This window comes from Benincasa hispida, chromosome 5 (assembly GCF_027475165.1).
Source record: "Benincasa hispida cultivar pf3 chromosome 5, pf3_genome.v1.1, whole genome shotgun sequence".
In the NCBI taxonomy this organism is placed as follows: domain Eukaryota; kingdom Viridiplantae; phylum Streptophyta; class Magnoliopsida; order Cucurbitales; family Cucurbitaceae; genus Benincasa; species Benincasa hispida.
This window is the reverse complement of record NC_143482.1, coordinates 22,346,196-22,371,912: the sequence shown is the minus strand read 5'-3', so window position 1 is coordinate 22,371,912 and position 25,717 is coordinate 22,346,196. Positions and strand designations below refer to the sequence as shown.

Sequence of the window (25,717 nt, the reverse complement as noted above, 5' to 3'; positions counted from 1 at the left end):
AAGGGTTTCTAATTTACAAATTTATAGGTTTTCATATCACATTATCTCCAATCATAAGTTTGAAGTTGTTGTATGTGGGAAGTGCTTCTCTAAAAACAATTATGTTAGATCCATGGAAGTTGCTATATAAACCTTACATGTTTTGCATTCAACCACACTTTGGCTACATCTCTAAGAGAGTATGGGATACTCATATGTAATTTGTTTGCAATGACTCCAAATTCGAATGCATAGTTCTTGGGTTGAAATTATAGAGTTTAGATGCAATATATTCCCAGGTACTTCGTTCTCAGTCACAGTTATCAGTATGAGGTTCATCTCAGGCTCATTGACAACATACGCTTGTCTATTTCTACCCCCACTTTGCTCTTAATATTGGTTCTTATTATCGTCCATATTTCTACCCCCACATTGAGGCGTGGAAAAATAAAAGTGCATGAATGTAAAGTGCAAGAAAATAAAAGCGGTCTAGTTTAGAAATTAAGATCCACCTAAATGTTTGATTTATGTAGGATTTATAAAGGTATTTTCTCATGCATGCAATTCCTTAGCTTACTTGCTCGGTCATGTCGTGATAAGTGTTCAAATAACGTAATTAAGAACTTAATTAAACTAAATGCTTGATGAATTGGGTACAAATGTGTTCCATAAACATCTAACACATGCATTACGATTAAGAGGTCCGCTAAGAGATTAGCTACAAGTAACACGAAATTATTAACTGATTTTTCTTGTGCATGCCACACACCCAAGATACGATTTATTGCTACTTGGCTATTAAACTTACTGCTATTTTTCACTGACTACAAGTTAATCTTTAGCTTAGAAAAGTAAATGTACAAGGATCAAGCCTAACATACAACTAACCTTAGAAGTTCAAATAGAAGAGGAACCACAAACATTCAAAACAAAAAAAAATCATGGACTAAGACCAAATCCTTACAATCAATATACAAATGAGTTTCGTCTACTCCTAAACTAGCAAATTTAGCTTGCCACGAATGAGGTCGAAGGTTGAAATTACAAGTCAAAGTGTTAAAAGAACATGTAAAATAGAGAGAAAAAGGGAAGAGAGCTGAGGGAGAAGAAGAAATTTGAACATGGGATCGATTCAATGACCCAAAAACGAGAAAAGAATCATTTTATAAACTATCGATAGCGTTGTGGCACTATGGATAGCACTGCGAAAATTGCACCGTAGAAATTTTAGCACTGTGACACTACAACTTTTGCTAGCCTTGACATTCTAGCACCAAGGCTAGCATGATGCGGCGTTGACTTATTGTCTCCAAGGGTGTTTTCGTCATTTTCCTTTTCTTTTGATCCACTTGCTTTGTTAGGGCTCCAAATAGTCCATTTTTGCTCAATTTACACCATAATAATCAGTTCTACCTCCTAAGTGCTCAAAACCTACAAAAGCATAATATAAATACATTAAACAACATAACAATCTCGAATTAAGCTGAAAAAGATAGCACATTTAAGATGATCTCATCTATGTCATACATACATAAACTCCCTTGTAGCGTTAAATAGATAACAGATGAGAATCTCAGAGATATTGTTAGTGATCCAATAATACTTAAATTGTAATCTGATAACCTATTCTTGACACAACATAGAATAAATAATTCCTCGACAATGGTGCCAAAAACTTGGTTTCTCTTAGAACTGTGAGAAAATTCTTGTGTAGTAGATAATTTGCAATAATTCATATAAATGGTGATTATTAAGCGGTACTCTCTTTTTATTATCACAGAAGATGTACCCTACCACATTAACCGAAGTGTAAATTAATGCAATATCAATTAATACATGGAAGTATTCCAAGGTTGAATCCTAAGTGAAAAATTTACTAATAGATAATACAATAAGAAATAGATGCTTGATTACTCAACAACAATTTGCAAATGTAGCAACCACTCGAAAATGTATAGTGTGTGCGTATTTCAAGTGCATAAAAGGTAAAGAAATAAATAACATGAAAATATATTATGTTGGTGATGGTATTTCGAATAACATGAAAGTATTACCTTCCTTTGATTTACATCCAAAGGAATTTATATACCAAAATTAAAAGGATCGAATCTCCATAATTTAGATAATTAATAAATTAAACTCACTTGAACCTTCGAAAGTTACATGTATTTTCAATTTTTCTAAATAATTAAAACAATAATGTAAAATATGAAAGATTAGATTACATTATATTTGAAAATGTATAAAGCTTTTGTTGCCATTTTATATTCCAATGAGACTAAATATATTATTTAGCATATCTATGAGAAATTTTAATTAGTTCTTGTTATTTTTTTTTTAAATTTTCTCTCTATTAATCTCATAAGAAAGTTTATTGTCATCTTTCATTTCGGATTGTTTCCAACCAAAATCCAAACTATTGAAAAGCATTGAATTTATTGACAACATTATGGCTTTGGTATCCTACAACATTTTCTTATTTGAAGGAAAAATACAAACCTTCGTTTTTATTAGAATGTATTCGTGGTTTGTTTGTAAAATCTAAAACAACTTAATGCAGCAGAGTTCATGTGTAATTTTATTTGATTGTTTAGTTACGGGTATTGACTCGATTAAACATTCAATAATATTAATAGCATCGTAGAAAAATAGATGTTTTAAACTCACATAATTTCTCTCTTCCTATTCTTGGTAATAATAAGAATTTGATTGGAAATTGTTCAATACATACAATATGAAATTGAATTTTTTAAAAATATAATGATTAAAATTAATTAAAAAAATGGCACAAGTATTTGAGTATTGACTATTTTATTGGTAATAGTAGGGTGTACAACAATCTTTGATAAAGCATGATTAGTAGAACAATCCTGCATTTATTTATTAATAGTGAATATGCTCCCATAACCATAATGTTAAAATCAAAATCTTTAGAATTTATTGTTTTAATTATTGAAGGAAAAGGATCCTTTAATATGGTCGCTCGCCAATAACATTCCCTGGTGGGTCATAGTTGCAAGTAATGAATGTACCGCCATTGCTACACCTCACTTTTGCACATCCAACTTTTGTTGAGTTATTCCACACAACTTGAGTGTAGTGGCCACACATTTTGTCTTCCACGCATGTGTTGGAATCATAATCGTAGAATTGTTTCTCATTCACCCACATTTCAACTGCCTGAATGCCAGACATTTCACCAAAACTCATTGCAAGATTTTCCCCATAAGTCCCACTATTAGAATGTAACAATTGGCAGTCATTGCTACGTTCATTGGCATATTGTCTAGCATAGTTTGCCACTTCCTCATCCCATTGGATAGGTTGGATGGGCTGAATGCCAAATTGTACAGCACTATCTTGACCACGGGCACGAGCACGAGCATCGTTGTGTGCATCGACATAGTCTTGAGGAGAGTCTTGACCAAGAGATGGAGGAAGCATGGTAATAATACTAAAGACACATAACAAAGACAAGGAAAGTTTTAGCATATCCATTAACTTGATTGTAAAATTCGCTTAGAAAATTCTTGAAAATTGATGTGGAGAGAAATGAGATGACCATGGTTTCTATTTATAACCATTGCACCTTTTCTCATTTGAAAATGAGATAGACTATGGTTTCACATTTGAAAATGTGACATTTCAAACACATTTAATAAATCAATTTGGTCACCTCCTTTTCTCTTCCTTGCAAATATTAAATTACTTTGCATTGCACCTTTTCAAGAGTTGTGGAGTTATATGTTACATAGTTTAAGATTAGATTAGTCAAACTAACTTGCATTTTTCAATCCAAACATAACATTTTTTTTTACCACTAGGAATGTTTAAAAACCAAAAGTATAAATCAAAACCTAAACTAAAATATTTTTACATATATGTATATATAAATATACATATTTTAAAATCTATTATTCCAAATAAATTAATGGTGGCCAAAAAATATGTAACACTAATGATTAAAATATTGTTTATTTTATTGATCTTGAAGAAATATATGGTCAAATGGAATTTACTCAAGTTGGATGGCTATTTATAATTCGGCCATGTTTTTTTTTTTAAAAAAAAGAAAAAAAAAAGGAAGCAACCGGCGTCAATAGGTGTAAATTTCGCCACATGTTAGAATTAGGAAAATAGCAAGAAAAGAGATTAAAAAAAACATTTAGCCATCTTGGAAAAAAAATATTTAGCAATATTGTAAAAGAAAATCATTTAGCCATCTTGTAAAAGTATAATTTAAAATTTAACATAGTCTACCAATAAGTTGAATTGACATAAAGCTTGGTCTATCAACCTTGAGGTCAAAGATTTGATTTTTCCGTCCCAGGTTGTGCAAAACAAAATAATCAAATATTGTCTCAAAATAAATATAACTTTTAAATTTAAATTTCATCTCTTTTAATATTTAAAAACATTAATTTGGTTTAAACAATTTGAAAAAAAATAATTTATATGCTTAAAACATTTTAGATTCGATTAATTAACATTTCAAAGAAGTAATTTTCTCAATTAAAAAATAAAACTTTTTACATTTTATTTTAAGTAAAAGTAAGCTTTAGGTTTGATCAAGCTATATATCATTATAATTTTCTTTAGTACTCCCGATTTATTAAAAATATTTGTTATAGCTAACAAAAATTGATATTAAAATTTTTCAACTTTTAACCAGAAGAGAAATTTAAAACTCTCACAAAATGGTTAATATATTACTGTTGTTAATTTGTTAGCTATTGATATATTATTCTTGAGTTGATGCTAGATGATTATTTCATAAATATAAATACTAAAAACGTGTATAAATATATCTTCAGAAAAAAGTGTTTTTTTTACCCATAAAAGATGTTAAATCTATAAAATTTAAACATTATATTAGATTATAGCTTTTATTTGGATTTATATGCCAATAAAACTATTATTTAGCTTCTTTAAAAGAAATTAGAATTAGTTTTTGTTATTTTTAAATTCTTTTGTTAATTAGTTAATCTTATATATACCTACTTATATTATAAAAAACAGTAATGGTGGAAAAAATATATAACACCAAAATATGTATATATATATATATATCCTTAGTTCTTGATCTTGAACCAATATGGTCAAAAGGCAACATATCCAAGTTGGTAATTTGACCACCTGTTTAAATAGGGAAACAAGAAGAGACAAAAGATAGAAAAAGAAACAGCCATGTTATAAAAGTAGAGTTGTTTGAATTTTTTTTTTCTCTCAACAACATTTCGAATAAAATATAGTTTCTTAATTTCATTTGAGAATAAAATATAGTTCCATTGCTTAAATCCCAAAAAGTAAATGTAGTAGTTGTTCTCACAAGATCCAAGTTGGTCTTACAATAATTTCTCTCTTTTAAATTTAGAAGATTGAACATTTGATTTAAAATATTTACAATTTTGGGCATTATTATTGACCCACAAATTTTTTGTTTAGTTAATGCTTGTAATAAAAAATTGGTAAGAAAACTTATATTGACTATTATAAAAATTTAAGTTGATGCGCACAAACGTCAACAAAAATACTATTGTTGATACAAAAGTACGTAAGTTTCATCAAAGTTGTGAATTTTCAACTTTTCAATTAGTATCGATTAGACATTTTAAAGATTTAAGGACCTAGTAAGAACACTTTTGAAAGTTCAAGGATAAAAAAGGTAAAAGACTGACCTAAATTCTTTTTCCAAAAAAAAGACTAGAACCAAAAGATTTTATGTTCCACCCAATAGAGTTTTTCATATCAGAATCTTGTTGCTCATACTATGACAAAGACTTATAACAACGTCTGACCGTAAAATAAAGATGAAAGGTATAAAGATCAACTAGATGTTAGAAAAAAATAAAAATAATGTAAAAAATACCTTTTTGGTCCTTAAGTCTTGGATATAGTGTTCATTTTGTTTGAGATTTTGTTTGTCGGCCTTATAATTTTCTCTAAGGCAGTGGTTCTGCAGATGTCTCAAATATGTGACATCAGCATATTATCCTACAGAATATTTTCCTTATCTAGAAATATCCATCTATGATATTTAGTTCAATTTGTTCCTTTTTGAAGTGCGACTTTTTATTCCAATTAAGGACTTATTTCCTTGATTGGATTCGATTATTTAAAGTGAGTTTTGTAGACCTTTTAGGGCTGCCACATTTGTTTTGACAAGATGTTTTCTATACTTTGGCCAAACTATTCTACGTAGTGTTCTTGCTTGTTTGCTCACTATTCTGCCGTGCATGTTCTTCATCCATTGGGTACCACACTTCGAAGAGTTTCATGGTCTTAGGGGGAGCCTAAGCCATTGCTGCCAGAGAAGGGATTCTCAATCTTAGGAGGAGCCTCAGACTCAGCTTCAAAGAAGGAGTTTTCTATCTTAGGAGGACCTTATTGGGTTTTTATGTCCTAAATCTCGTAGTTTGTAAACAATAAAACTTATTCTGAAAATTCAATAAAGTTGTTATTGAATATATGTATTGCTTATTTCGTTTTAGAAATAAATCCAATAAACTAAAAGATCCATGACTATTACATGAGTACTTGAACTTTATATGGCAAAGTCGAGGGGAATCGAGTGACGAAAAAATCGGTTTAGGTAAATATCTAATGCGCTCCCCGTCATGTTGACATAAGAGTGCATAAGGTTCAAGTAAATAGTCAAAATAATCTATAGTATATGAATAAGATTGGGTGTCTTATTCTGGTAACATTATCGGATGCGACTCACACTTTAGTTGTTACAAGGAGTTGTAAAGTGCTACAGATGAAGTGATCTGATTCATACATGTGACGAAATGAGAAGTGGGGGCATCCTGTCTAATGAGTTTGCACAAGATCGGACTAGGAAATAAGTCACTCTTACTTTATAATGCTATTTACATTTAAGACTGACTATTTCACAAGGATGTCCTGGATAACTTAACCTGAATCCTGAGTTGACCATAAACTCCTATTTATTCGAGATTATCCTTAGATTTCCATGGGTGAGGGTTGACTCAATAGCATCGGCTTAATAAGCCTTCCTATTTAGGGGTAAGACCGGGTAGATAGCTGGGGACATAGGGTGCAAGATGAAATTCACTCCTACCCGTTTTTAGGGAAAGTAAAGAGGTTGTTCCCTTAAGTGCTGACTTCAGGTTTTGAACAAGGGGCCCCACCTTCTCATTCGCCTGAGAGGGACTCATTTTGATGATCGGATCACAAGCCAATTTTTCAATAGAGGATCAATGGGACTTAAGGAATAAGAGGTAATCTTGGGGGTAAAACAACCATTTGACCCAGCCGTTACTACGAACAACCTGTGAAGGGTTGGCTTTCTAATCATGGTTATATCGAGTGGACACAATATATCTACAGTGAGGGGAATGCAACTCTGGGCTTTAATGGAGTGGCCCAATAGTTGATGAATAGGGGTTAATTCGGTGTAAAGAATTTAGCCAATTAATCTCGAATCGTTGGAGCTCATGATCTGTAGGTCCACTAAGTCCCCCTACTAACTCACAAATAAATTAACCTTAGAATAATATGATAAGTAGATTTGATACGTTCAAATTAGAATTAAGGGAATTAGTAATTATATGTGATATAATTACACGTTTAATATTAGAATTAAACGATATTGGAGAATCAATTAATATTTAAATATGATTTAAATATTAAATTCATGAATAGGGATTCATGAAGGTGGAATTGGTGTTAAATTAATTTAATACTTGATATTAAATTAATTGAATTAACTAAATTGGTTAATTAATAATTAATTACTATTTTTATTTAAAAAATTAATTTTGAATTAATTATTGTAAAGTAAAAATAATTTCAGTTTGAATTGTTAAAATAAAAATTGAAATTGAATTATAATTTTGAAATTTGTATCAAAAATTTCAAAAATAAAGAAAATTGGAATTTGGAAAACCCACAATGTGGGATATTTTCACTAAGAGTTCCTAAGTACCTTCATCATCAAAACCCACCTAATTCCACAAAGTATGAGGTGTAATTCATGTAGAAAATCCATTTGCATGAAAGGCATGCAATAAATAAACCAAATTGGAGTGGAAATCGACCATACATTGAAGAGATATTTGCTGAAAAATCTGTTTGAAGTAGTCTTCATTTTGCTGAAAACCAGAAAACCTTTCTCCTCCATTTCCCTAATTCAAGCTTATTTTGAGTCCCACAACTCAATCTAAGATACAAAGAGGATAGTATGGAAGACCTTGTGGTGATTCACATCCAAAGGAAGGGAGAATTGCAGCTGGAATTCGTGATTCAAGAGTATCTTCAAGGGTTAGTGTTGTAACCCTTTTTTTAGTTTATGAGTATGCTGATTTTGAAGCCAAAATTAATGAATCAGAATGCTTATGATCTTTTTTTCTTCTGTTGCATATTTCCTAAGTCTAACAATTGGTATCAGAGTATCATTTAAGCATTCAATTTGGTTTAGTTTTGGCTTGGAATGTGTTTTTTTTATAAGTTGTATGAAAATGGTAAACTGATATGGTTTTTCTGAGTTTTGGCATTAAGTTCTCTTCAATTATGTTGTAATTCTTGTAATTGGCTCCTGATTGATGGGCCTTAATGTGTGTTTAAGTGTCTGTAATTCGGTTGGAGTCATTAGGGTTGAAATTAAGATGTAATTGAAGGAAGAAATGAAGAAGGTCGAGTTACTGCACATGGAAATGAGTTTTTGTCTAGCAACTTTGCAATGCTGTTCATCAAGTGCCGTAATGCTGTTCTTCGTAGCAGCCCAGAAATCAGATGAACGGTCGCAGTGTCGCAATGCTGGGGTGAGACCCAAACCGGTGGACCAGCTGAACCGGTCCAATCGGTTCGGGTTAAGGAGGTCTGGTTCGACCTGATTAAGCCCGGTTCAGCTACTTTTGAAGGTTTAGAGGTCGGGTTCGAGCGGTTCAGGTTTAGTTTGGGGCGGTTCGAGTGGTCCGTTTTGGAACCAAATTGTGTTGAATTTTGTAATAGTTAGGTCTTTCTTTGCTTGAAAATGCCAAAACTAAAACCATAAAAGTGTGTGTTTAATTATTTATGCATGTGATGTATGTTATAATTAAATAAATCTTTTATGTGCATAAAGTATGCCATGTAGATTTAAAATACCACTATAGGAAGCATGTTACATGCATTGAAAGTATGTTATAAAGAGTTTAGCCAATTAATCTCGAATCGTTGGAGCCTATGATTTACAGGTTCACTATGTCCCCTTACTAGCTCACAAACGGATTAACCTTATAGTAGCGTGATAAGTTGATTTGAAACGCTCAAATTGGAATGAAGGGAATTAGTAATTATATGTGATATAATTACATATTTAATTTTGGAATTAAATAAAATTGGAGAATCATTTAATATTTAAATATAATTTAAATATTAAATTTATGAAGGTGGAATTGGTGTTAAATTATTTTAATATTTGATATTAAATTAATTGAAATAATTAAATTGTTTAATTAATTATTAATTATTAATTTTATTAGAAAAATTAATTTTGACTTAATTGTTATAAAACTAATAGAATTTCAGTTTTTATTGTTAAAATAAAAATTGAAATTGAATTGTAATTTTGGAATTTGTTTCAAAAATTAAAAAAATAAAGAAAGTTGGAATTCTAAAAACCCACAATGTGGGATATTTCCAATAAGAGTTCCTAAGTACCTTAATCATCAAAACACACCTATTTTCACCAAGTAGGAGGTATAATCCATGCAGGAAATATATTTACATGAAAGTCATGCAATAAAGAAACCAAATTGAGTGGAAATCGGCCATGCATTGAAGAGATTTTTGCTAAAAAATCTATTTGATGAAGTAGTCTTCATTATGTTGAAAATCAGAAAACCTTTCTCCTCCATTTCCCTAATTCAAGCTTATTTTTGAGTCGCACAACTTAATCTAAGGGACCAATAGGATAGTAGGGAAGACCTTGTTGTGGTTCACATCCAAAGAAAGGGAAAATTGTAACTGGAATTCGTGATTCAAGAGTATCTTCAAAAGTTAGCGTTGAAACCTTCTTTTTAGTTTATGAGCATTAATGAATTAGAATGCTTAAAATCCTGTTTTTTCTTCAGTTGCATGTTTCCTAAGTCTACCAAACTTAAGATTTATCACTGAAGGGAATTTGCTGATCTAAGAGGAAGATAATCAAGTTAAGACGACTCTCACATTGTTCAGTGCTGATCCAAGAGGAAGTCAGTATTATAATTAGTCAAAAGTAAAAGGGAAGCAAAAGATTGAGTTTGTTAGAGCTAAAGATCCAGAGTCTTATGGCTTTACAGACACATCTACCAATAATGTTATATTGAAAGATAATCACTTGACTAAGGTGGGTTTATCACTATTGTAGAAAGGTGGGGCATAAACGTCCTTTTTGCTATCAATTACTGAATATTCTCTACATACTCATCTATTCTAGAAGTGCTTCCTACTTCTTACATAACCATTATAAAAGAAATAGACAAGAGTCAAATAGGTATGGAAAGAGAGAAATGTTCAGAACAAATGTAATGTGGTTTTAACTTCGCTCAGATCCTCTGCTAAAGATCACTAGTATTTTGATTATGGAAGCTCTAGGCAAATGACTGGTGAAAAGATCTATTTGTCCGATCTCAAATCTGTCAGGTATGGAGAGGTCACTTTTGGTGATGGTGCTTGTGGAAAAATCATTGGGAAAAGAAAACTGAATTATCTGGGTCTTTCTTCACTGAAAGATGTAATGTTGGTTGAAGGACTTACTGCCAACTTTATTAGCATTAGTCACTTGTGTGACCAAGGACTGAATGTAAGCTTTACTATAAACAAATGTTTTATCACAGACGATGTCAAAGCTCTCACTATGACAGGTTCGTGTTCTTCTGATAGTTGTTATCTGTGTATTTCTGATCATTCTTCACAAGTTTGTCATCTCTCTAGACATGATGAAACGAGCCTATGGTATAAACGTCTTGGGCATGTAATCATGAAGACTATACAAAAGGCTCTTACACTAATGTTATAACCAGTCTTCCCTCTTTACCAGCCTCTCCTAGAATCATTTATGGAGATTGTCTATTTGGTAAACAAAATCATGCTTCTCACAAGGAATGAACCCACTCAAGCTCTTCTTGTATTTTGGAACTTCTTCATATGGATCTGATGGGACCCATGAAATTTGAGAGTCTGGGATGCAAATGATATGTTGTAGTTGTTATTGTTGACTTCTCTAGATACACCTAGGTGCGTTTTCTTCATGAAAAATTAGATACCTTTTTTGTTTTGCTCTTTTTCTTCAATTACAACATGAGAAAGATCTGAATGTGATACGTATTTGAAGTGATCATGGTAGGGAATTTGAAAACTCTCGATTCACTGAATTCTGTCAGTTTGCTGGGATTCACCATGAATTTTCAGCTTCTATTACATCATAGTAGAATGGAATTTTGGAAAGGAAAAAGAGAACTTTTCAAGAGTTGCAATACTTCGAAGAGTTTCAAGTCTTAGGGGGAGCCTAAGTCATTGCTACCAGAGAAGGGATTCTCAGCCTTAGGGGGAGCATGAGACTCAACTTCAAAGGAGTTCTCTATCTTAGAAGGACCTAAGATTTTTCAATGAAGGGAGTTCGCTAATCCAAGAGGAAGATAATCAAGTTGAGAGAAGTCTCACACACTATGGGGTGTTGAAGTGTTAAATGCTAATATTAACATACTTAGGGAGAGCCTAAGTTCAATTATGAGGGAGTCTCACTTCTAGGGGGAGTCTAAGTGATGTGTGAGTTAAGCTCAGCGTGAGCCACTGTAGTAATTAATGTATTATAGATAAGTACTATGTTGTAAACTACTTAAATCTTTAATATTAATGAATTATCTTTCCCGAGTGCTTTGACCTCAGACGTACGTGTTTATCCCCAAACTGGGTTACTAACTATTTTGTGTCTTTACTTGTTTACATGTTGTTGGTATTTTTGTTGTTATAGTTGTTGTTAATACTTTCTATTTAACATCCGCATATCGAGTGACGAATCATCCTATTATGTTTTTCGCATTTGGTATAGGTTTCAAAATGTTAAAATGGTACCACTTCTTTAACAAAATACTAGAAAACAATAGGATCAGGAGGTACACCAAGATATCTTAACTAGGTTGACATATTTGTAGCACTCTTATCATATATATATATATATAAATTCTAGTCGGTGTTTCCATTTGCCTATGGACCGACCAACAAATATGTTTTAAAAAAGAAATTGAAAACTGACCAACTACTATCCTACACCAACCAACCAAACTCAATCCCAAGAGTTAGGTCAATTTTTGGTGAACTTTTATACAATTGTACAATTAAGACTTGCTTCTATTTCAATTTGTCGCTAGGTTTTAAGATTTACACTTTTTACCTTAAATTTTTGCAAAATATATACTCACTTCAATCTTCGATATTACTATTTCTTAATTAATTTAAAATAATTATCCAAATTTTTGCAATATCCAAATTTCTTCATTTGTTATCTACTTTTCACCAATAGGTTCTTATTGAGAACTAAAATAAGTAGCTTTCAAAAACGTGTTTTTATTTTTGCAGTTTGGCTAAGAATTCAACCATTGTATTTTAGAAAGATGAAAATCATTGTATGAAATGTGGATGAAATAGGCTTAACTTTCAACAACAAAAACCAAAAACTAAATAATTACCAAATGGGGTCTAAAATAGTTACAACTTCTCAACAACTCACTTTATTGAATTAACTTTTACGTTTTAACTAGAGCTTTCTAACAACTACCGATGAAAAAATGTGAAAATTAACTAATTATAATTCTTTAAATTCTTTTATATTAATGGACATTAAGACTACTAACTTAAAGTAAGTATCTAGTGAAAAATCGAAGTTAAAAATGTTCATCTTAAAGTTAAAGAACCAAATTTGAAATAAAACTCACATCTCTCAAAGATAACATCGTAACATTTTGAACGTCCTAGGGACTATATTGAAATCAAATTCAAAACTTTTGAGAATTAGAAGGATAACATTTTGAAATCTAGGAACCAAATGGAAACTAGCTACTACAAAAATAACTTGCCATGACACAAGGGTATAATTATATAGAAAAAAAAGTATCACAAATGTAGAAAATTCACATTTTTTGTGCGAGAAAATGGAAATTTTTAGATTTGTATAATTCATGGCAGTTTACGAATGTACGACATTTATAATAGTCATTAAATATTAACCCTAGATTACCAATTAAATAAAAATGTAGATGCCATTTTTTTAAATCCTCTACCCCAAAAAATCTTCATCGGCCGTATTTGGTCATATTCACTGATAATCATAGGAGTTGTATTGATCGTACTTTTCTTAAGACCTAAGGACTAAAAAGGTATTCTTTCATAGGGAAAAAATTATTTTATAATAGTATGACGATACTAAAAAATAAGTAAAAAATGGGAATCACTCAAATCTTTTCAACACAATCTTTCTTAATAATTTCATCACAGTTACCAAAAAGAAAAAGTAAATGAATAAGTGGAGAAAAACCCCATCCATTTGTAGAGCTTTGAATCAATTTATGCACTGTCTTCACATTTCTTGGTTTGCTCTCTTGTCTTGGCCTTCAAATACTAAGTTGGGCAAGTATTGAGCATTGATAACTCCTGTACTTTGAACCATCTTTGAAAAACCACTTTCTTCGTTTGATAAAAGTTTTTTCCTGAGTGTCGTACTCCAACACCTACAGGGTAAAGGAGTGAACATCAGCAAATATGAAATTTAGAAACGGTTAAAATAACTTTTTTTCATATTTAAAATATTTCAGAAACACTCATTTAATAATTCAAAATTAATTCAATGTTTAATTATATATTCTAAACACAATTTTCATATTATTAAAATTGGTTTTAAATGATCAAAAGCATTTTCGAAGTGATTTTAACAATTTCATAATCACTCTTGAACATGTCATAAGACGAGATGCAAAATAAAAGAAGTGATTGATTGATGATTATGGAATGTAAAATGTTTTACCTGAAAAAATTCAAGTAGAAGAATTCGATCACAATCTATGATGGTATTTAATCTGTGTGCAATAATGAGCATTGCACAAGATTTAAACTCTTCCCTCATAGTTTTCTAAATTAAATCATTAGTTTGTACATCAACGGTCGCGGTTGCTTCGTCAAGAACAAGTATTTTTTTATTGTCGAAGGAATGCTCGAGCAAGGCTTAACAGTGGACTTGTTGATCATGAACTTCTTCTCCAACCATCCATTGTACTATGAGTTTTGGTGACATAACATCAAATTCTATCCGAACAAAAATATGGCAATCAGAACTCCTAATCAAGCAATATTTTGTGCATATAATTCTAGAGATTTTTTTTTAAAGGACATACCTGATAATGATAAGAATCCATTAATGGTTAATGAGACAATCTGGACTTACATAATAAGTTAGTCTATAAAACCTGAAACTTAAGCTCTGATACCAACTATAATGACCCAACTATCTAACACTTATTGGAGGGACGTTACTACATGCATGTATAACTTGAAAATGTTGACAATGAGTCTTTTGTAAATTTAAGGAAATGAAACAAAACTCTTTTTATTAAATAAAGCTCTAAAGAATAAAAAATAAAATCAGTCTTCGGGGTACCCTTGACTCTAATTTAAAATAAATTAAATACATATAAATTTTAAATATTTGACTCCTAAACAAAACATAGAAATTTGAGAAAAACATATGTTGAAGCGATGTTAAGTCCCAAAGACTCAGCCTCGGATTGTTCTTGTCATTCGTCGTTCTATCATTTTCTTTACCTGAAAAAGAATATAAAGAAAGGGTGAGTATAAAAATACTCAGTAAGTGACCCACTATTGGGCCCACTAGGTGAACTTGTTAGCCTTTCTACCGAGACACAAGTGTACATCATGTATCATAGGCACAAGCATAGGTGAAAATCTCATAGGGATACCGAAATATGAACATAAGGAGTGAACTCAAAGGTTCACAAACAGGAGAAGTACACAGCCCGATAGGAGTGTTAACAACCATCATCTGTTCAATATGCAACATACAACATTCAAATTTCATAACAAACCATAAACATGTTATTACAAACTTAGTAATATAGGACTCCGTAACACCCTTGACCGTCCATTCATCGGTCCTACATAGAAAATCATTCCTTCACAATGGAAGCATGCACTCAACATATTCACAATATTAACATCATTTTGGTTCGAGGGCGAACTAGTAGTAAATCACTTACCTCAAGTTTAGATACCAAATTTAATTGCACAAAGAAGAAGAAAGGGCTTCAGTTTTTTTTTTTGCGCACGCTTCACTAGGTTATATATGATATAATTAAACTGGTTCAATTATATGTGATATAGTTGATATGATATATAAAATACATTAATTGGAGGAATTTGATATAAATATGATTTATATTGAATAAAGGAGAAAAGAACTATGGTTTAAATGTTACATATGATGTGGTATTAAAACTATAGGTTATAAATATAATACGATAAGTTAGTTATTATATTTATTTATAATTAAAATAATTATACGATAATTGTGGGCAGTTTCTCTTTTAACCGTGTGTGAAAGTGGGAGGTTGTGTTCAGTTTTCATAACTGAATGATAAAATGAAAAATGTTTTCATTTTGGGATCGCTTCATTAAGTACACTTCTAATCGTTTAGCTCACGAGAGACTACATGATAGCCCTCAAGTGTTTTTCTAAACGATCATGTAGCATGTTACTAAACAATTGCATGGCAAGCGAGATTCACTAAACGATCGTGTAAACGATCAAGCCTCTTTTTAAACGATCGTGTACCTGCTAAGTTTTACTAAACGATCTATCACAGAAAGTCTATGTGATAGACAGTTCCTTCTCCCACTTGCTTGGTTATTTGGTTCGATCGTTGCCTCCTCCAACCCTCTACCAAATTCATAACAAAGCCTACACTTCTTAGATCCTCACTCCGAGAATACCAAGGTTACTGAGTGATGGTGTTCGAGAGGTTTCTTGTTCGTGGAGAAGATTGTTCGTGATTGGCCAAATGATTGGCTAGACGATCGTAGAGACAGCGAGAGGTTGCTAGTCTAAGTCTTCATAAGAGCGAGAGATCTTTAGAAGAAGAGTTCTTCAAAGGTATGTCTCTCGTCCCTTTTGTTATTAATTACTAAAGCATGCTGTAATCGGTTAGAAAATGCATAACTAGTTTTTATGTTTGTGAATGCTTGTAATTCTATCACAATGAATTTGGATCGATTTTGCTTCCGCTCATGGGTTCTCTTTGATAAGAGTTTCTTCAATATATACATGTATTCTTATATCTTTTTCCTTTCTCTCAACAAAAATCACCAAAAATCATTATATATTTAAATATATATATATATATATATAACATACATATATATATAATTTCAAAACCCAAGTATTTATATATATATATATGCCTTTTCTCCATCACACCAACCCAAATCACATTAACTCCAATCAATTTAATTAACCCCCAAAATAAATTCGCCAACTTCAAATTCCAAACACACAACAACTGATCCCATTTTACTTAAATTGGATTTCAAATTTCTAAATCTCCACGAATTGAATTAAATCCAAATTTTAAATCTTTAGCCTTAATTCAAATTGAATTATCCCAACACCAATAATTTAATTTTAGTCTCAACGCTCGAAATAACACCCAAATAATTTAAGATAATTAAATTAAAAATTACCTAAAAGAACTAGATTGTCACAGGATGCATGTGCTTAACACTTAAAGAAGAATAGGCAAGAGAGAAAACATGCATTGAGAAAGTCAAAACGAAGAAGATGGAGTTGGGACTTAGTAGAGACAGAGAAGGAGGAGGTCTAGTCAGCTGGTTGTTTCGGTTGGAGGATCCAGGTTAGGACGTGCTAGTGAGTATGTTGCTAGTTCGGACAGGAAACCCCCATGTAAACCCTCAATTCTAACTAAGAGCAAGCCAAGCTAAACTTAGGTCATGAGATTAAAGAATACTTGTAAGCCAAGAGAAGGAATCTAAAGTTTAACAAAATGACCAAACTTGCTATGAAAATGAGAGTTGAATCTATAAGTATAAGGAATGAATGGAGAATTTTGACTAAGTGTTACAAGAGAGAAGAAGTAACTTCAGATACATTACCTTAAATTGAGCACTTAGTAGAAGGAGGAAGAGGCTTTGGCATAATGGGTGCATACCAAGGGAACTTTGAGTGCAAGGTAAGTGTTATTATGAGGTGTTTGGGATCAAGTGAAAACCTAAGGGAAGAAGCAGTTGTATTAGAAGATCATGTGTGAAACTATGCACCATCAAGGGAGAAAATTTGGAATTAATGCATAAGTACGAGTGATGGGCGCATAAGAGATCCAAGGGAGAAAAGTTGGTTAAGTGTTGGGCAACATAAGGCATCACAAATGAAGGAAACCCTAAAAGGATAAGGGTTCGGCGCAAAGGTGAAGCCTTGGGTGCATTAAGGGCCATAAGAATGCATGTCTTAAAGGAAAAGTAGGACAAGAGGACATGTAGCTAAGTCATAAAGTAAGTTATAGGTTGAAAAGAAGAATAGAAACCAAGGGATGAGGGAAAAGAAAAGAGATGGGCACATAGGACCTAGGGTTGGCACATGTGGAGGCTTTTTAAACATCATTTGGAATTTAGAAGGATCAAGATGGAAGCATAAAGTACATCCTTGAGAGAGAATTACACCAAGGAAGCCAAGAAACCCTAGTTAGGCGCATGCTTGAGGAGTTAGATGCATATCTGAGGAGTTGGGCGCATACTCTTGCCTAAGACTTGAAAGGAGGATATAAGTTGACTAGGAGCAAAACCTAAGGGAGTATGCATTGGAAACACCATCGTAGGTGCATAAGAAAGATGTTGGATGCATGGAGAAGGGTGGATGAAGTCACCATGCACCCAACCTAGGGTAGGCATCCGTTAACTTGGTAACTTGGCAAGCAAGGTCGGATTGGCAGCAATATGAAGTACGTGGCTCAACCAAGTGAAGCCTTGGTCAAGCCAAGGATGAGGTGGATGCATATTAGGACATGATGAAGGATGAAATGACACCTAAAAAGGGGCTATGCATTGACTTAGGTTAGGGTGACGCGTAAGCTTTGCATGCAAGGAAGAAGTGTCAAGGAGGATGTGTTGGACCTTGCATGAGGTTGACACATAAGCTTGCCCTACAAGTAAGGTATCATGCGTTGGAGCCTGGGAATCACCTTGGATCACCTATAAATCCCCGAGGAGACTCCATTTAATTTCACAACTCAAATACCTTCAAATCAAAGAGACTTAAAAGAGGGGAAGTTGGATAGAATTGAAGAACTCGGGGATGGGGTTTGCGTTAATGACATTACCATGCACCAATGGTAGAGTGGCCATTTGAAACCCGAATTTCCATTTTTCCTAGTTAAGCAGGTGATAAAAGGAATTAACTAAGTGAAAGTTAAATCCTATGTTGAAGAGAAGGAAATTTCTAAGTGTTAATAGATTTTCCTTAAGTAGCTTGGAGATAAGCCTTAACTAGTGAAATTTGGCTAAGTGTCAAGTCAAAAAAAGAACCATGCGTTGAGTGTTAGGAGACATTAACGCATAAGATGAGTAGAAAGGCAACCATGCGAGAGATTGTGAGGTTGAATGAATGATTGGCCGAGACATTGCATGGAAGTTGCCCATGCGCTGAGAAGGCGTGAGCAAGAGCGGGGAGAGAGAGATGTTGAGCACAAGGCACTAAGTAGACGATAAGCGTACAAGCTGGACGATAGCACTAGACGATAACACTATATGATAGCATCAAGCGTTAAGCAATGCGCGAGCACTAAGTGATGGACTACACGATGGCGCTACACGATAGGTGTGGGCGCTAGACAATAGTCGTGCTGCAATAAACGATGAGCAGACGCTCTACACGATAGGCAGAATACTAAACGATGGGCATTACGCTATAGACAAGGCGATGACGCTAAGTGATGAGCGAATGCGTTGAGCAATATGGCGTCAGCACTAAATGATGGAAGTAAACGATGGGCACAGTAGCTAAACAATAGGCTATGTGTGAGATCGTTAAGAGTGAGATCATTGAGAGCGAGATCGTTTACTAAACGATTGAGCTACATGATGAGCCGTTGGTGCTAAACAATAGATAAAGGAACTAAGCGATGGAGCAGTGCTAAGGCTTGCATCACGCAAGATTGATGAACTCATCTAGAAAAATGGCTATGTCGAGAGAAGGTTGTAGCTTGAGTTAGTAGGAGCTGGACGAATTAAGTTTCATGCAAATGATGTCTTATGCATGAGGAGGACAACAAAAGTAGGTCTGTGGCATGAGAGTAGGTGAATGCCAAAGGGGTAGATGGTGGCAAAACATGGTGCAAACACCCTAAAGTAGGAGGTGTCATGCGTTGGAGGCTTGGTAAAGATGATAAGGAAAGTTTCCTTTGGTCTATAAATACAACAACATATGTCTCTTTCATTCACAAGTGAAATCCTCTTCAAAGAATGTAAAGAGGAGTGTTAGAAGGTGGATTTAAAAGAGACCATGCGTTGGGAGTGAGATCAAGCATCAGTTATAAAGTCCCAAGAGAAGAAGATGCTGTCGGACAGTGAAGTCTGAAAGTAGCATCAATTTGGAACGAGGATTTCTCCCAGAATACTCGTGCGTTTGGAGTGATTTCAAAGCCATCATCTATGAGAGTCTAATTTTCAGGGTAGGGATTTCGGATAGCTCCAAGGAATTGAACTGGAGAGTGAGAAAAAGACAGAAGGGTCGAGCTATCCGATAAGCTTGAGCCAGTCTTGATGTTTTGTTGATTCTGGAAAAACCAAGTGAAGCTAAGATTTTAAGGTAAGCTTCCTAAGACATTTTGGAGCATGTCTATAGAAGGAAGTATCTCGAGATAAGGCTTAGAACTATGAGTAATCTGAGCTTTGAATTGAATATGGATCTTAGGGTTCAAAAGGGAGTCCGAGGTGATCAAGGAACTTCTAGAGAGAAAGGTTCGTAAGTGACCAAAAGATTTCAAATTGATTCTAGACATGGACTTACAAATGATTCGATTAACATGATAAAACGCCCCAAAACACAGGGACCTTTACAAATCGATCAAATAAAAAACATGTAAATTTAAATAAACCTATAATTTCTTATTTCATCGAAAACTTAACCTAAACAATTTCAAATCATTTCTTAAATAAATTCAAATTAATTATCTCCAACAAACTAATATAAAAATATCAACTAACTCTTCAATTATCTTCAGATTTGGTCCAAATATTCCAATATTAAGGAATAAATTCCAATAATTTTCAAAATAATTAATTTATCTAAAATTCGGGAGGTTACATACTCAGTGAAAGTCATTATGATATGAACTGTCCAGGCAACAATTTATTAATTATATTTTATGTAATAGTTTTGATGTAATTTTCTTATTTTTCAATTTTATCCTTAAAATGTTATTTTACTTATGTTTTATTATGTCACACACATTAGAGTTTTAGGATGCTATTTAAATTCTGGCCATTAGATTGTAAAAGTTAATTTTTGGCATTTGAATTTTTGAAATGATACTTTGCCTCAACATTGATGATGGAGATTCATCACCAACATTTTGCAATTTTTGATCTATGGTTGCATGCTTAAGCATTCAGGTAAGAGTGATCAACTTGCTTGTGGAGTGTTCGAACTTGGAGTAAGCAACTAGTTCTCCTATTCTCCTTATTTTTTGGTCCTCAATCAAAGGGAAATCCAATTCTAAGTCTTTCCTTTACATTGACATTAATTGACTTGGGAGTTTTTGGAATTTGTTATCAGGGGTTCATCAAAAGGTTTTTAATTTACAAATTTCTAGGATTTTCTTATCACATTATCTCCAATTATAAGTTGGAAAATGTTGTAGGTGGGAAGTACTTCTCTAAAAACTATTATGTTAGATTCGTGGAAGTTTCTATAAGCCTCACATATTGTGCATTCAACCACACCTTGGCTACATCCACAGATGTAATTTTTTTCCAATGACTTCATGAATCACAAACTTAGTTGCACATATCAAAGAAAGGCCTGAGTTGAGAAAGGGGGTCTTCAAATATGCTTCCATAAAGTTGCCCAGTAGTGTTTTTCTGCCCCAACAAACTTAGTTGCACATATCAGAGAGAAGATGGTATATTGATTTTTTAGTGGCAGCTTCCACAAAGTTTTCGATTTCTGAAGTTTTAACCATTGGATCTGCTACAATTTGGTCATCTTGTTTGGGACACAAAAGGTCTCATTTTTTACAGTTGGATTGTTGCTTGGAGCACTAGTTTTTCTGTAATAGTTTCCGAATAGAACCTGTAAAATTGGGTGATTTTCATTATTTTTATCTCTCAAGTGTTCATCTTTTATATATGAAAGTATTGATGGGAAATGAACCTTCGCATGACTGATTTGGGCACTTTTCCCCTCAATTTATCATAATAAGAGAAGTTGACAAGGGTGGACTCCTCAAAAGTCTCGTGGTTTTTACTCTTCACATCAGAGGGGTTTTTCTCGTATAATTCATGTGTGCTCTTTGTTTCTAGTCTTCCAGAATTTTATGGTTTATTGTTGTACATTGTCGGTTGATTGCTCGATGACTATTTGGTGATTTATTTGTGGTGTTTTTAGAACAATATTCTGTTGATTGTTTTGGAAGAGATCCTAGTGGGTTGTTTTGTTTGGGTCCTGTCAGTTGGTATCAGAGTGGGTTTTAATTTAATCATTGTTATGGAGTTTACTAGTAATGGTGGAGGTAGTTAAATGATAAAATTGACATAAACCAATTATTCCATCTGGAGACCGATGATGGAGGATTTGTTATATTGCAAAGATTTGTTTGATCCAGTTGAAACAAGCACAAAAGAAGATGGCACAATTTCTAAACCTCCAAAACCAGGGAAAATGGAAGAAAAATATCCTGGAATGTTAAAGAGAAAAACTTTGGTGACTATTAGACAGTGGGTTGATATTAGCATTTTCAACCATGTGTCTAAGAAGTCCAACCCATATGAGTTGTGGAAGAAATGGGAAGGTCTTTATGAAAGGAAGACCACATATAACAAAGCTTCTTTAATCAAGAAACCCGTTAATTTGAAATTCTAGGGCGAGTAGTCTGTTTTTGGCATTTAAGTGAATTTCAGGATATTATTAATAAGTTGACTACTATGAAGATTGATTTTGATGATGAATTGTAGGCTTTGTTCTTGTTGGGTTCTTTGCCGAACAATTGGGAAACCTTGGTTGTGACTCTTAGTAACTCTGCTTTAGAAGGTGTTTTATCGTTGGATGTTATCAAACAAAGGATGTTCAATGAAGATATAAGAAGAAAAGAGATGAGAGTTGATGATTCACATGCTCTTGTTGTTGAGAATCGTGGAAGGAACAAGTTTAAGAGACCTAAAGACCGTGGTAACTCAAAAGGGAGGTCTAAGTCTAGAGACAAAGACAATAGGACATGTCATTACTGTAACAAGCCTGACCATATAAAAAAGTTTTGCTATCGTTGGTAGAAATAAAAAAGTAAGAAGCAAGACTCACAAAAATAGGAAGATGGTAAAAATACTGCAACAATTATTTCTCAGAGTGATACTAATGTTACCTAGTTCTGTGCCACCAGTGAGTTTCATCATGCTGAGAGATCAAACACAGAGTGGATGTTAGATTCAGGTGTTTCATACCATTGTGTTCCTAAAAGAGAGCATTTCATGAACTATCAATCTGGTGATTTTGGTTGTGTGAAGTTGTGAAACGAGAGCTCAGCTAGCATAGTTAGGCAAGGTGATATTCGTGTGAAGACAAGTGTTAGGTGCACACTTACATTAACGAATGTGCATAATATTCCTGATTTATGCCTTAACTTGGTGTCTGCAAATGTCCTTGATCAAGAAGGATTTCAACATACCTTTTGTGATAATACGTGAAATTTTTCTAAGGGTTCAATACTAGTTTCTCGAGATGAGTTGTGTTGCTCTTTGTATAAAACAAACTTAAGCATATTTTCTTTTGAGTTGAATGTAGTAGAAGAAAAGAATTCTCCAAATTTTTGGCATCAAAGGCTAGGGCATATAAGTGATAAGGGGATTAAATTGTTGGCAGGTAAATCTCTTATCCCTGTTGATAAAACAGTTTCTCTTGACATTTCTGATCATTGTTTGGAAGGTAAGCAACATAGAATTTCCTTTTTTGGGAAGTCCATCAGAAGGCAAGGAAAACTGAAGTTAATATATTCTAATATTTGTGGACCTCTTGAGGTGAAGTCACTTGGTGGAAATAAATGTTTTGTCACTTTTATTAATGATGTTACTTGAAAAACTTTGGTATATATGTTGAAGACAAAAAGCAAAATGTTTGAGGTTTTTGGGAAGTTTCATGTCCTAGTAGAAAGAGAGATCGAAAGAAAATTGAAGTATCTTCGATCTGGCAATGGTAGTGAATATACTTCAAATGAGTTCAAGTATTATTGTTCACATATGGCATTAGACACAAGAAGACAGTTTGGGGTGAAATATACTTCAATGGGGTTGCTGAGAGGATGAACAGAACCATAGTGGAGAAGATGAGGAGTATGCTTAGAATGTCTGATCTTCCCAAGACAGTTTGGGGTGAAATAGTGCAATGTGCTATGTATTTGATTAATCGATCTCCATCAATTCCTCTTGGTCTAGACATTCTAGAGAGAGCATGGAAGGGACATGATCCCACTTATCTACATCTCAGGGTCTTTGGCAGTAAGACATACATGCATGTGCCTAAAGAATAGAGGTCAAAGCTTGATTCGAAGACCAAACCATGTATTTTTTATGGGTATAGGGATGAAGAGTATGATTATAGGCTCTACAATCCAGAAAAGAAAAAGGTAGTGAGAAGTAGAGATGTAGTATTCTTTGAGCACAACAAGGGTGTAGATCTTCTTACTACAAGGTAGACTTCTACTTTAGAGTTGTCTTTTTATACTACTAATGATTTTATTTCTACTTCTTCTATTGTTCAGCCGACAAATGAGAATGTTGATGATGTACATGATGATGTTGGTGAAATACAACCTGATGGTAATTACCAGATCATGTTAATGATGATGATCTTGATGAGCCTTGATGAAGAAATTAATGAGAAAGATGCACATGAAGAGTGATTCATGAAGAAGTTCGTGAGCAGGGGAAGCAACCTATTCCCCAAGTGGAGGATAATCAGGCTCAAAAGTCCACCAGAATGTGTAAAACTTCAACAAGGTACCCAAGCTCAGAGTTCATTCTAGTTAGTGAAATTGGAGAGCCAGAGAACTATTAAGAGGTCTTGTCTCATGATGAAAAAGACCAGTGTCAATGCAATGAAGGAGGAGATAAATTCCTTGGAAAAGAATGGAACCCATGAGTTGGTGAAGCCTCCAAATGGAAAGAAATTATTGAAAAACAAATGGGTTTCCAAGTACAAGAAGGATGGTGAGAAAATAGTGAAGTATAAAGCTAAATTAGTGGTTAAGGGATGCATCCAAAAAAAGGGCATTGACTTTGATGAGATTTTCCCTCTAGTGGTCAAAATGACATATATCAGAACAATGTTGGGATTAACAACAAGTATTGTTCTTAAGATAGAGCAACTTGATGTAAAAACCGTTTTTTTACATGGTGACTTGCATGAAGAGATCTAATTGGAGCAACCTGAAAGATTTGAAAAAAAAAAAAAAAAGGAAAGATAAACTTGTTTGCGAGTTGAAAAAAGAGTTTTTATGAGATTAGACAGGCATCAAGGAAATGGTACAAGAAATTTTATTCGTTTATGATCAACAATGGTTATAAACGACTTACAGCTAATTCTTCTGTGTATTTTAGAAAATTCTCTTCAGGAAACTTCATCATTCTTCTTTTATATGTAGATGATATGTTGATAGTTGGACAAGATATTGAAAATTTTCAAAAAGACTTGTCCAATCATTTGACATGAAAGATCTGGGCCCTACAAAGCAAATCTTAGGTATGGAGTTTACTCATGATAGGAAAGTTAGGAAATTATGGTTATCTCAGGAGAAGTATATTGAACGGGTGCTAAAAAGATTCAATATGAAGCATGCTAAGTCTGTTAGTACACCGCTAGCAATAAACTTTAAGCTAAGTAAGAGAGCTTGCCCTAGAATAGAGAAAGAGAAAGAAGTTATGTCATCCATTCCTTACTCTTTTGTTGTTGATTCTTTGATGTATGCTATGGTGTGTACTAGACCTGATATTACACATGCAATCAGTCTAGTGAGTCGTTTTGTATCCAATCCCGGTAAGACTCACTGGGAAGCAATAAAGTGGATCTTTAAATACTTGCGGGGCACCTCTAAATTGAGTTTTTGTTATAGAGGTGGCAAACTTATGCTTGAAGGCTATACTGATGCAAACATGGTCGGTGATATTGATAACAGAAAGTCTACCTTAGGTTATGTGTTTACATCTTCAGGAGGAGCCATCTCATGAAAATCCAAGCTACAAAATTGTGTAGCACTGTCCATAACTAAGGCAGAGTATATCGAAGCAGTGGAAGCAAGCAAGGAGAAGTTATGGCTTAAAAGTTTCCTTCAAGAGTTGGGTTTGAAGCAAGGTGAGTATGTAATATTTTGTGATAGCCAGAGTGCTATGGATTTGAGCAAGAATGCAATGTATCATGCTCGTACTAAACACATTGACGTTAGATATCATTGACTACGAGATGTAATTGAAG

General features: G+C 33.4%; 2 pseudogenes; both read right to left on the bottom strand.

The window, feature by feature from the left end:
* Positions 1–2,773: 2,773 nt before the first annotated feature.
* LOC120078543 (pathogenesis-related protein 1 pseudogene) lies at positions 2,774–3,503 on the bottom strand (annotated as a pseudogene).
* A 10,037-nt stretch (positions 3,504–13,540) lies between these two features.
* The window catches only part of LOC120077249 (ABC transporter C family member 2-like), a 93,733-nt pseudogene continuing 81,556 nt past the window's right edge, over positions 13,541–25,717 (bottom strand).